A 12953-nucleotide genomic window follows, 5' to 3' on the forward strand; every position below is an offset into this window, starting at 1 on the left:
TTTTTTGCGGTACGCGGGCCTCTCACTGCCGTGGCCTCTCCCGCTGCGGAGCACAGGCTCCGGACGCGCAGGCTCAGCGACCATGGCTCACGGGCCCAGCCGCTCCGCGGCATGTGGGATCTTCCCGGACCGGGGCACGAACCCGTGTCCCCTGCATCGGCAGGCGGACTCTCAACCACTGCGCCACCAGGGAAGCCCTAGGATGCTACTGATTTTAAGTTCTTATTTTATGGTCAAGTTTGTGGAAGATCCAAATGAAGCAGCTATAGTCTCTGACTGAGGATCCAAACCTCATATTCATTTGGGGCTTGTTCCTTCTACCTTACCACAATACCTAAGGAACCAACAAGTCCTGTTTTTAAAAACTGCCCTGTCCTCCCTGTTCCAATTGCTAACGTAACCTCTGAGTTCAGGCCCTCATCACCTCATACACAGATTACAACAGTCTTTCTGCCTCCCTCTTTCAAACCACCTTACATAGAGATTTTTTAAACTACATTTTCCTAAAGAATTTGGATCATGTCACTCCCTAGCTACAAACCTTTACTGGTCTCTAGAGCCTTGGAATAAAGTTCAGTTCCTTAGCAAAGCATTCAGAGGCCCTCCACCATCTGCGCCCAGCTGACTTTTTCAGTCTTGGCTCCCAAAGTCCTCCCCTCCCACCTAACGTCCTCATGCTAGTTTTCAAATGAACCTTGACTTTTTCCACTTCTAAACCTTTGACTATGTCATTCTTTCCTTCTACCTAGAACATCATTCCCCCTGCCATCCATAGAACCATAACATCCTAGCCGCCTTTCAAGACCCAGCTCAAATGTACCTTCTTCATGAAGCTTTTCTTGACCACCATTTTTGTTTCGTAGAATGCTTAGGAGGGTTTTAATTTTCTTTTAAAAGGACGTGTAAGCTAATGGAAAGAATACTCAACAGTTCTGTTTAAGCTGGGGGGAAAGTGATTTTTAAAAATCCCTATCCGTGTGATATGGTCAATTTCTTCCTCCTCTTCCATAAAATAAACTGTTTCAGGGAATGATTTATATTAATGTAGAGTTTGGAGGTCACGGTTTGCCTCAGGAGGGATTTTTCTGCATTAGCAAGTGCAGAGTGAAAGATACTCAAGCAGTGCCCCATCTGTAATGGTAGTCTGCCTCAAGACCAGCACCTTTTTCTCCTTCAGGAACTGCTTAATACTTATATGCTCTCAGAGCCAGACACTGCAGACAGTGTAACCATCTGGCACAAGTTAATCTTCTAGTAAACAAAAGGTGGCTATTTTCCATGTGCTCCTGGAGACAGGGACCTGTGACTGGACTGAAAAGGGTTATCACTATGCAAGAGCTATACTCATCCGTGTTATAAACCATTTTTCTGCATGGACACAAGAAGGGTGGGGGAAAAGACCTTCAAACTTACCCTAAAATAGCCTTGGAGAGAATGACTGTGAACGTCAAAAGATAACTTTCAAAGATAATAATGTCAAAGAAACCTTAAATTTGTCTAAACAAATATAGACATCCAGATACATTATATATGGTATATACATAGGTACATTGTATGACTAAAATTAATCTATGAACAAATATTCAAGCTTATTCAAGTATAGAGTTTAAAAGCTTGATTTAGGATGTTTCCAAATAGAAAACTGATGTTAGTTGAAAAACTAGAGAAATCTGAATTAAGTTTGGAGTTAAGTTGATAGTAATGTACCGGTGTTGGTTTCTTAGTGTATGTAAGACCGTAAACAATGACAGAACTAGATGAGGGGAACTACACTCAATATTTTGTAATAACTTATAAGGGAAAGAATCTGAAAAAGAAAAATATATATTATCTGAATCACTTTGCTGTACACCTAAAACTAAGATGACATTGTAAATCAACTATACTTCAATAAAAAATTAAATTAAATGAAAAAGTTTTAAAAAAGAGTAATATATGTGAAAAAGATCTCAAAATCCTATACAAACGTTATACTCATTATTATGCTTTGTGTTTATATGGTTTTCTACTTTATTCATAAGATATAACCAACTGCAATATTTTCATATTTCTACTTTTATAACTAAACAACAAAATGTCAACACAGTGAAGTAATTTTCAAATGTTAGTTTTCATAGTTTGCCAAACATACAATAAAAATGTTCCAACTTTAATGTTCCTACCATTTTATTTTACCTGTTCTAACAATTATAACAATGAATTTAGCTAAGAATGATTTTAGATTAACTTCTCTAATATAAAGCACTCAACTTTTATAATATATGTGGAGCAAGTAATAAGCACAGAAATATGTAATTGCTTTTAAAGAAATATATGTTTTCAATTTAGGTTTCAGAGTAATGTGGAAGACTAAATTATTTTATCTTAAATGGCTGTTAGGTAAAACTCTAAGTATCAGTAATAGGTTAGGAAATGGAAGCATAGGTATAGAAAAAAGGAAAATAAACTTTTAAGAGCACTGGACCTTAAACTCTACCATTATTCCATAAACCACAAAAAGACCACACAGTTATTAAAGATTATAAATCACAATTTATAATATTTCTATATACAGTTAGTTGTACTCTGTTATTATAATATTTTTAAGTGTAGATTTTAATCCAAGGTTTTCTTTTTATAACCAAGAAATAAATGCCTATGTGTTCATTTTGAGGAAGAAAAAAGAAGAGAACTGGATGAGGTGGTATATAGGTACTCTCTTTGTAACTTTTCTGTAAATCTAAAAGTATTCCAAAATTTAAAATTCTTTATTTTAAAAAAGAGAACTTGGGCTTCCCTGGTGGCGCAGTGGTTGAGAGTCCGCCTGCCGATGCAGGGGACACGGGTTCGTGCCCCGGTCTGGGAAGATCCCACATGCCGCGGAGCGACTAGGCCCGTGAGCCATGGCCGCTGAGCCTGCGCGTCCGGAGCCTGTGCTCCGCAACGGGAGAGGCCACAACAGTGAGAGGTCCGCGTACCGCAAAAAAAAAAAAAAAGATAACTTACTGGGATAACACAAATTGACATAATCACATTAATTAAAAGATTTTCTTTGAATTAAAAAAGCAAGTTGGTTTATTAGTTTTTCTCAAAAGTGAGTTTTTTAAAAACTTTTTTTTGGGGGGGGCGAGCTGTGCCGCTAGGCCTGCAGGATTTCAGTTCCCCCACCAAGGACTGAACTGGGGCCTTCAGAGTCTTAACCACTGGACAACCAGGGAATTCTCTAAAAAACTTTTTTTTAACTTTGATGTTTTTAAACTTTTTCAGGTTTACTTGGTAAAGACTATCAATTATGAAACGGGCTGGGTTTTTTCAGCCGGATTCACCTACAAACATGTATAGGTATGTTTTATGGCTTAAATCCCAAACTGGCTAATGCCAAGATAACCTGACTGACTTCTGACATCGGCTGGTATGGCCGACTATAGATCAGAATGCTATGTGAATATGGAATAACCTTCCTTAGAACAGCTTAGCACTATTTTCCTAAGTGTGAAGTGTGCATATTTTTGGACCCAGCCATCGAGAATTCCTCATTAGTAGATAATACCACAGGTATACAAAGATGTGTACACAAGGGCATTCGTTATAGCACTATTTAATATAACAAAAATTTGAAACATAAATAATGATATACACAGACACTGGCATACTACATAACCGAATTATGACATAGGTTTATATTAACAGACACAGAAATATGTCCACATGAAAAAAAAAGCCACTAAAGAACATGTGGGAATGGAATCATGCAATCTCACTATGTAAAACTATGCATATACAATCATGCATATATATGCTCATATTGAGAGATATCTCAGGACAGGGGTAAAGATGGGGAAGGAGATATTTTATTTCTTTCTTTATATTTTCTGTAATCCTTAGGAGCAACGGCTCCGGACGTGCAGTCCCAGCGGCCATGGCTCATGGGCCCAGACGCTCCGCGGCATTTGGGATCCTCCCGGACCAGGGCACGAACCCCCGTCCCCTGCATCGGCAGGCGGACTCTCAACCACTGCGCCACCAGGGAAGCCCCTTAAATAATTTTGGATAAGCCTGTACAATTTTTTTAGAAAAATCATAAAGCTGTTCTTCATAATGCTATAGAAGCAATTTGTTTCACACTCAAATAAGACATTAAGTACCCAAATATGTAATTTTAAAAAAGTGATCCCCTGTTCACAACTGAAAACGGCAAAATATTTGTCATTAAACTTACTGTAAACTATAAACGTAGAAAGCTGAGAAATAGTTCTACTATAAAAACATCAGACATTAGCCAAAGACTCTAGGTTGTCAGTGTTAACTGCAACATTAGCTATATAATAGCTAATAGACATGACACACCACAGTATCCTTATGCTTAGCTAGAGCTACACTACAGTTATAAATATCACGTTATTTCACATAGATTCTATTTATAAATATGTACCTTAGCTGAGATCAGTCAATAGATTTTTTTTGCACAAGCAACAGAAATCTGTCCTCTTGCCAAGGATTTATCTTTCCGTACCAATGAATTGGGGAGCTGCAAGAGAACTTATAACACATTCAGTATTCTCCATTATATGAGAGATGAGGGAAGATGAGGCTTTAAAATGCTAGATGGTTCCTGTAAGGTCAACAGCTAGTTGATGGCAGAGCTGGGCCTATTACCCAGATTCTGGTCATAAGGCTCAAAATGAATTATTCCTACATACCCATTAGGATGGCTAAAATTAAAAATACTGACAATTTCAAGGTCGCCAAGATGCAGAACAAATGGGACTGTCATGTGTTACTGGTGGAGATGCAAAAGGGCACACTCTCTCTGGAAAAGAGTTTGGCAGTCTCTTATAAAGTGAAACATACACACACCATAGCATCAAGCAGCCCCACTCCTAGGTATTTACTCTAGAGGAATGAGAACTTACATTCACCCCACACTAGAAACAATCCAAATGTCCTTCAACTGGTTAATGAATAAACAACCGGTGGTACATCCATACAGTGGAACATTACTTGGCGATAAAAAGGAACACACTGTTGATCCACACAAAAACTTGGATGAATCTCATAGGCACCATGCTGAGTGAAAGAAGCCGGTCTCAAAAGGTTACATACTTAATGATCCCACTTACATAGCATTCTCCAAAAGACAAAGCTATAGAGACGGACAACAGATCAATGGTTGCCAGAGTGGAGGGTGGGGGAGAGTATGAATGAAAAGGGATTACAGAAGGAGTCTTTGGGTGATGGACTTGTTATGTATCCTGATTGTGGTGGTGGTTACACGAATCTATATAGGTATTGATACTCACAGAACTGTACACATGTCAAAATGTCAATTTTACTGTACATTAATTTAAAAATTAAAATAGGGACTTCCTTCCACGCACTGCAACTACTGAAGCCCGTGCACTCTAGGGGTCTGTGTGCTGCAACTACTGAGCCCATGTGCTGCAACTACTGAAGCCTGCATGCCTAGAGCCTGCGATCTGCAACAAGAGAAGCCACTGCAATGAGAGGCCCGTGCACCACAACAAAGAGTAGCCGCCACTTGCTGCAACTAGAGAAACCCTGCGTGCAGCAACGAAGACCCAATGCAGCCAAAAAACCCCCCAAAACAACAAAAACCCCAGGGACTTCCCTGGTGGTCCGGTGGTTAGGACTCTGCGCTTCCACTGCAGGGGGCATGGGTTCCATCCCTGGTCGGGGAACTAGGATACTGTATGCTGTATGGTGTGGCCAAAAAAAAAAAATACATAAAATAAAAAATAAAAAAATTAAAACAAATTACTTACTCAGTCTCTGGCTTCTAAAAGCCAGAAATATTTATGGATTTTTAAATTCAATTTTAAAATTAATTTTTCAATTAGCAAAAGAAAATAATTTGATGGGTCTTTTCCTATAAAATCTCAATGCCAAGAAAAGAATACATTCAACTTGGCAAGTTACACAGCCTCATTTTGTCTTAATTTCTCCGTTGGCAAAATGGGGATAATAATACCTACCTCAAAGGGTTATATGAGAATTAAATGGTAGATAAATAAATAAATAAATAAATAATAGACATATTCACAGTATACACAACTTTGGGTATGGAAATGGAAGACAACTCCAACCAAGTAACTTTTAAGTTTTGTCCTTCCAGAGAACCAGGTTCTGATGTTTGCTTTTCTGATAGAGCTGTCTCTGAAATACAGTCCAAGCCCGGCGTCTGATTTTCACATAGAAGTAAAAATTCACTACTGAGTCCTTGATGTATTTTTATTCTCTAACCACTCTACACAAATAAATTGTTGTTTAAACCAGACTCTGTGTTAAAGAAGATTACACTGTATATATTTGTATATATTTGTTTGTATTTCTTAGTCCTTTTAATTCTACCTAACTTAATGAATAAACAGGTAGCCAGTGCTCTCGTGTGTGTGTGTGTGTGTGTGTGTGTGTGTGTATGAATAGTAGGTTTCCTACCTCTCAGAAGAACACAGTTTAAATGCTAGGCAAAATGAGAATCTAACCTTAACCTTTCCAGAGTTTCAGGTCTTTAAGAATTACCCCTCTATATGGAGTAAGGTCATAAACATGATGATTTTCTTCATGCCACATTTCATAGCTTTCTACTTTCAAACTCATACCTTTAAGCCCAGCTTTTTGTTTTATCACTCCCCCACCCCCATTTAATCCAGTAAGCATTTGCTTAGCACCTACTTCAAGAAAATACTTTTTGTTAAGCTCTATTTTGGGCAGTGATTTTCAAACTGCCTGTCCCAACCCAATTTTTACAAATGAAATAGAATAAAATACCAGACTGCCTCACAGATGGTAAGGGTAAATACTGTTTCATGAAGCTTTTGTTTCAGTTGTGGGTGGGGACATGTATGTGAGTGAATAACGTAGGCATGCATATACTGCTCTTACTGTGGATCATGGTCCAAAAGTTCGAGAAACAGTGTTACAGGGATTAAATAAACATCAGCTCTAGATTTAGAACAGTACAACCCTGCAACAGTTGGCTTCTCTGGACGTGTTTTTTGGTACTCACTGCACCACCTGACCTTAGAGACACAAGTCATCTTTAAAGAAAAAAAATCTAACTTTCCATTTGAGGTGATGAAAAGGTTGAGGAGATACTGAAAGGCAGAACAAACTGTCCTTTGGTTATTGTTACAATCCCTGACAAGTTGGAATGGATGCAGAAGTGTATACTTTCTTTACCGCAACCTGACAGGAGGAAACTAGCCATTTGAAATGAGATAATTTTTAAATTAAAAAAAAATTATGTAGTATACACTTGCATGGATCAAAAATTCTAAATACAGAAGAGAATACAGTGAATAGAGCATTACTCATGACAGCTATACCAGAAACAATCCAAATGTCCATTAATGGTAGAATGGAGAAATAAATTATAATATACGCATACAATGGAATATTATATGAGAATAAACTAATTATTCTTACATATAATGATATGGGTGCATCTTATAAGCCATACTCAAACGAGTACATACTGTATTATACTTACATATGGCTTAGAGATTTTCCACAGTAATATACAGTTTCTTCATTCGTTTTTGTAGCCATATAAAATTTATTCAATTGCATGAATATATGTTAATTTATTTATCCAATTCTTACTGATGGGCATTTAGGTTTTTTCCAAACGTTTGATGAGTTAATTTAAATGACTCTGCATGCTTGGTATGCTAAAAAGAAAACTGAAGGGCTCAGGATCTTTCAGGCGAGGTAACTTCAAACTCTAGCTCCTAGTATATTAATACAGGAAAAGTCCCTGGGCATCTGGGTCACAGTTTTAAGAGGAACTGGGAAAAAATACATATTTATTTATGCACAAAATTGAGATCATAAACACTCTCCTTGCCACCCCCTCAAAAAATGAAACACTTCCCATGTATTTCAATGTTTCTAGGCCACTGATACTACTCTAGATCTATTAAAATGATACATTCAGAAGGGTGAAAACAATTCATAAGGACCTAGTTATAGAACTCATTTTATAGCTCACGCAGTGTAATTAAGAAGTTATATTCCATTGAATTCCCCAAACTGAATCAAAATTCCAAAGTTGAAAAGTATAAATGTGTAAAAGACTATATTCTACACTAGCATTAAAGACAAAAGGAATCACCTACCACTGCATGTCTTGGTGAAATCCAGGTAGAGTCACAACCCTCTGATGCCACATGCATAGTAAAGACCAAAAAATCAGGCTAAGGAGCCATTCTTTGCATCATTTCCATTCTTATTCTCTTCCAACAAACCCTTCTCACCACACACTGATTCATCTATCAAGAAACTGACAAATGCAACTAGCTATCTGCTAAGCCATTTGACTCTAGTAAACTAGAAAAAATAATAATTAAAAAAATAGCACCCCTTTCCAAGAAAAATTTTACTTAGCAAAATGTATTATAGTTGAGAAAAAAATATGTTACTCAATCATCTAAATTTTATTTGTTTAGTCAGCCTGGGCTCACATAGCATTAATGATGGTGTTATTAATATTATACATTCTGGCCGAGGTTAAGTTCTTTCAAGTGTTCTGCAAAGTCTAAGGAGAGTCTAAGACCATTATTTGCCAATCCCTCTTTATCAGCAACCCAATACTAGTGACTGATGGGCAATCCCCTAGGTGGCTCAATAATAAAAGAAAATAAGGCTTAGCAGATTCCCTTGAGGTAAATTCTAATGCATTACTGATGTGTCTACCTTATGTGAAAAGTCTCTAGCTAACTTTGGTGGGTTCATAGACTTAACACAGTGATATTCTGCAAAAATGACAGAATAATTTAATTCTATAGAACCCAAGAAATCCTATTTTAAAAGCTCTATGCACTGAATAAAACTGTATACATGCTCTTGAATCTACTTTTCAGAGTAACCAGTCTCTTAAACTATATTTTAAAAAGGAAACAGATAATGTCATATTTTACCATAAAACTGCCTTTCTGACGAAAAACCTCAGAAGAGCAATGGGGATTCTTTAAGAAAAAAATGTTCATAAGTGTCTTCAAAAATCAAAGGTAACTGCTATATAAACAAACAGATTAACTAAAGCATCTGATGTCTTCACTGATTCTACCAAGCACTTTATGGCTTGCATTAACCATGAAAATTTACACAAGGCTTTGCACGCGATTCAACTCTGGACACAGAACTTATTGAGCTACGTTAATGTCCTAAAACACCCCTTTCACCGCATAAGCTCTGTAAAGGCTTAAAACAAGCACAGCCTGTGGGTAACACTGCAGAATTTGGAGCCAAGATTTATTGTCTCCACGAAGTTCAGCCAGCCATAGAGCAACAAATCAAAGTTCCAGTAAGCACAGTGCACCTGCAAGTCTCAGGTATGCTCCAAGTCAAATATTTGCAATTTTTTCATCCCAAATCAGCACAGATGAAAGTATGCAGATCGCAGAACCAGCCCTCTAAATCCTGTAAGCCAAAATGATCTGTAGTTTCACTCCCACATCACTTGTGTCCTACCATTTATTGAGTCCTTAATGTGCATATGTGCCAGGAACTGTTCTAGAAGTTTGCATACATTATCTCTAATACCTATAACAAATCCTGTTCTGATGGGGAAACTGAGGCTAGAGAGGTCAAGGTGACTTGTCTAATGCCATAAAGCCAGTGGCGCTTTATTCAAACTTCGTTCTCCCTGGCTCCAAAGAGCCACCTCTGTGATCCTCCCTCAGCTAAAGTCACTAACTCCAACAGCAGCTCTCCTTTATCAAAGTAAATTCAAGGGCCAACTGTCTGAAATGATGACAAAGATGAGAAAAATATCATACCTAAAACCATGGCACAAGACCCAGGAATTCCCAGCGAGGAAACTCAGTCACCTCCTTCAGAATAACTAGTTCCAAAGGCTATGATTCAAAATCAACTGACTTTTTGGAACAAGGGAAATGAAACTCAAGAGTGTATTCACATTTTTGGTGAAATTTTCTAAAACTCTTGAGAAAAAGGTGATTTCTTGAAGCAATTCACTTTTACAGTTTACTTCTTTGATAGGCTTCAGACATTCCAAAACAAAATCACATCCACAGCATTACTAATCAACTTTTTTCTACAGACTTGAAAAGTATCTTCTTACCACACTACAAGATTACTTCCCATACTTAGAGCAGAAATGGAAACAGCTCTGGGTGTCACGAATCAGATCTTGAGGCCACAGTTGCAGAAAGTAGGTGCTGTTTCCCTTGAGTAGGAGCTGCTGATCTGAAACCTCCCAAGGGAAGGGTGTCTGAAGAAGGGTGTCTGACAAAGAGCATTGAAAAAACTAAAGCAAGCTGTTTGTATTAATGAGAGTGAGCTGCTGGCACCACTACTCCGTAAGTGTTTCACTGCTATGCAATTGTTTTCCAGCTTCCAAGCTCTGAATCTGGCAGAGAGAATGCTGTTCTCACAGCCATATGAGTTACATGATCAGCTGCTTTGTGGTGTGTGGGTGTTTAACTAGGTAAGTGACTGGTTAGAAGAGGTTCTGCAATATTAAATCAAGGAAGCACACACTGTCCCCGGAGATTTTAATGATTTGTCACTATACTACACTGACAAAGAAAAGCAACATATTTGCAACTTTGAAATACTTTTGAGTTTAGGATAGGCAAATAATTTCTGACAGTAAAACTTTAGGCATGACGTGAAAAAAACATATAACCTGTAATATAAGCCACTTCAATCACATTTATTGAAAATCCTTCCATTAAAACATTTAAAAATGGATGATTCTGATGGCAACATCACCCTGAAAAAAGACATGAAATCATATTTAATAAAGTTGAAAAACCTTCACAGAGCAGGTGCTCTATTAGGGGAATGATAAGGCCTTCTTTTAAGAGATGGGATCAACCTCAAAGAACACAAAACAATTCCAGATAGGCATCACAAAACAGACCGCTGACTGTTGTTGAAATTTACTACATTTAGAAGATAGTGTAAGGAATATATGTTATCAACTGGTCAAATTTAGGCAAGTTATTTTGAGTTCAGTTTTAACTGTTTCTTAAACCCTCACATACATCTCTTTACAGGAAGACAGGGAAATGATACCTTACAAATACCTAACTCACTGTAATCAAAGAACAGAACACAAGGATACATATTTAATCTACTTTGTTGCTTATTGCTCAGGATCAAAGTAATGCCAATCCTCAAGAGACGAACAAAACAAAGCAAAACACAAAACTCAAATTCCTTTCACTTTTGCATAATACAGATCTTAACCTGAGGTCCCAGGACCAGGCTCAAGATGACTGTAATTGCATACAAAATTATGTGTGTCTATTTCACCGAGAAGAGGGCCCTAAAGGCTTCCGTGACTCCAAAGAAAGGTTAAGAACCACTGAAGTAGACTTTTCCAGAATCCCTAAAACTCAGCAGTGAACATTTTAAACAAAATTATACTAAAGGTAGTATCTATCTGAATACATGTGCACAGTCCCGATACAAACATCCAAGATGCCTGCCAGCCCTATCACAGTACAGCTCACCACTCTCAAATCAGCCCTACATGGGAACATCACCTGCACACACTCTCACATGCCAGCCACAGCAGCTCTTCATTCCCTAAGCATATACATGTGTCAACAAAGCATGTGCTAGTTGCCATTCCCAGAACAATATGGATCTGACCGCCTCTGGGAAAAAATACACGTTCTTCCTAAAATATTACCCTATATATTTACTATGCCTTGACCATAGATGTTAAAAATTACAACAAAAATAAATGAAATTTAAAATACAATGAAATTCCCACACACCATATGTATGTAATTAACTGGGAAAAAAGCATCACTCAGGTATTACTGAGGGTCCATGGGAGATGCACATAGGGAAAACACTGTAATAATGATGCTTGAACACGGGACAATCAAAGCCAGACTCATGCAGCACCATCCTGAGAACATGGTTGTGGGAGGCACCCTTCTCCAAAGGCAAAAGCACATTCCTTTGATTGGCACAAGCCATTCCTGACAATGGATCCGCGATGACAGGGACTGTTCCGCAATCAGGAAGTGTGCGTGTGTGTTTTGTGGGGGAGGGATATGCTAGATGTGATCAAAGACTGGCTCTCTTCAAGAAGAGCATATGGGATCTTAAATCGTGAAGACGTCTTCGAGGGTGAGGCAGGGGCATTTATCATTTCTACAGGAGACATTCCTCGACAATGAACATGTTCTGTGCAGATGTAACGCGGGTGTCACTACCTTTAGTGGCTCCCATCTAAGAATCTCAAGCAGAGCCTGATTGGAGGGGAGGAGGTGGTGGGGGTGGAGAAAGGTCTGCATTACCCTCCGGGTGAGTGTTGGGCGGTTGTACACTAGATACATTTTATCTCAGGCGGCACAATACTCCCGGGGGTTGGGGGTTTGGGCGCAGCCGCAGGGAAGGGGAGGCAGGGGGTGCAAGCCACCAGCTTCAGGGCAGGCGAATCCTCGGAGGAGGACCGGTGCAAACCTCCCCCTCAGCCCGCTAACCCGTGCAACACCAGCCTCTTCTTGGGCCGCGGGGCGAGCGGACTCTGCAAAACTGGAGTCCGGCCCGGGTCCGGGAAGGAGGGGGCGAAGGTGCAGAAGCGGGCGCCCCCGGCCCAGGCTCGGGGCCAGAAGAGCGCAGCGCCCCGGGCCTCCCCGCCGGATGGGGGCTGCTCCGGCCTACTGGACGCAGCTGCCTTGGCGAAGGGCTCACCCGGCGCCCAGAGCCCCAGTCGGCTCAGCGGGCGGCGGAGAGGAAGGGCTGCTGCCAGGGGCGCAGCCGCGACTGTGGCGTGTGCGTTGGGGGCAGGGGCCCCTACTCACCCGGGCCGGCCGCCTCCGCCTCCGCCGCCCCGACCACCGCCTCGGCGGTCCATCCCTGCGGCGGGGGGCCTGTAGCCGCGGCGCTCGAGTAACAACCGCCGGCCGGGCCGGCCCCTCCCCCCTGCCCAACGTCTGTCCTCAGGGCCGCTCCGCAGTCCCGGC

The 12953-nt window shown here is 39.9% G+C and overlaps 1 protein-coding gene across 2 annotated transcripts in view; it reads right to left on the reverse strand.

Annotated features, from left to right (window-relative positions):
* Positions 1–12947, reverse strand: part of ZNF652 (zinc finger protein 652) — a 67669-nt gene extending 54722 nt beyond the window's left edge. For both annotated transcript variants that reach the window (XM_024742165.1, XM_024742156.1), the window contains exon 1: positions 12792–12947. The gene's annotated coding sequence lies outside the window, so the exon portion shown is untranslated. The remainder of the gene's footprint in view (positions 1–12791) is intronic.
* Between the last annotated feature and the right edge of the window lie 6 nt (positions 12948–12953).

The sequence above is a fragment of the Neophocaena asiaeorientalis genome, unplaced genomic scaffold, assembly GCF_003031525.2.
Source record: "Neophocaena asiaeorientalis asiaeorientalis breed wild unplaced genomic scaffold, Neophocaena_asiaeorientalis_V1.1 scaffold1, whole genome shotgun sequence".
NCBI lineage: Eukaryota > Metazoa > Chordata > Mammalia > Artiodactyla > Phocoenidae > Neophocaena > Neophocaena asiaeorientalis.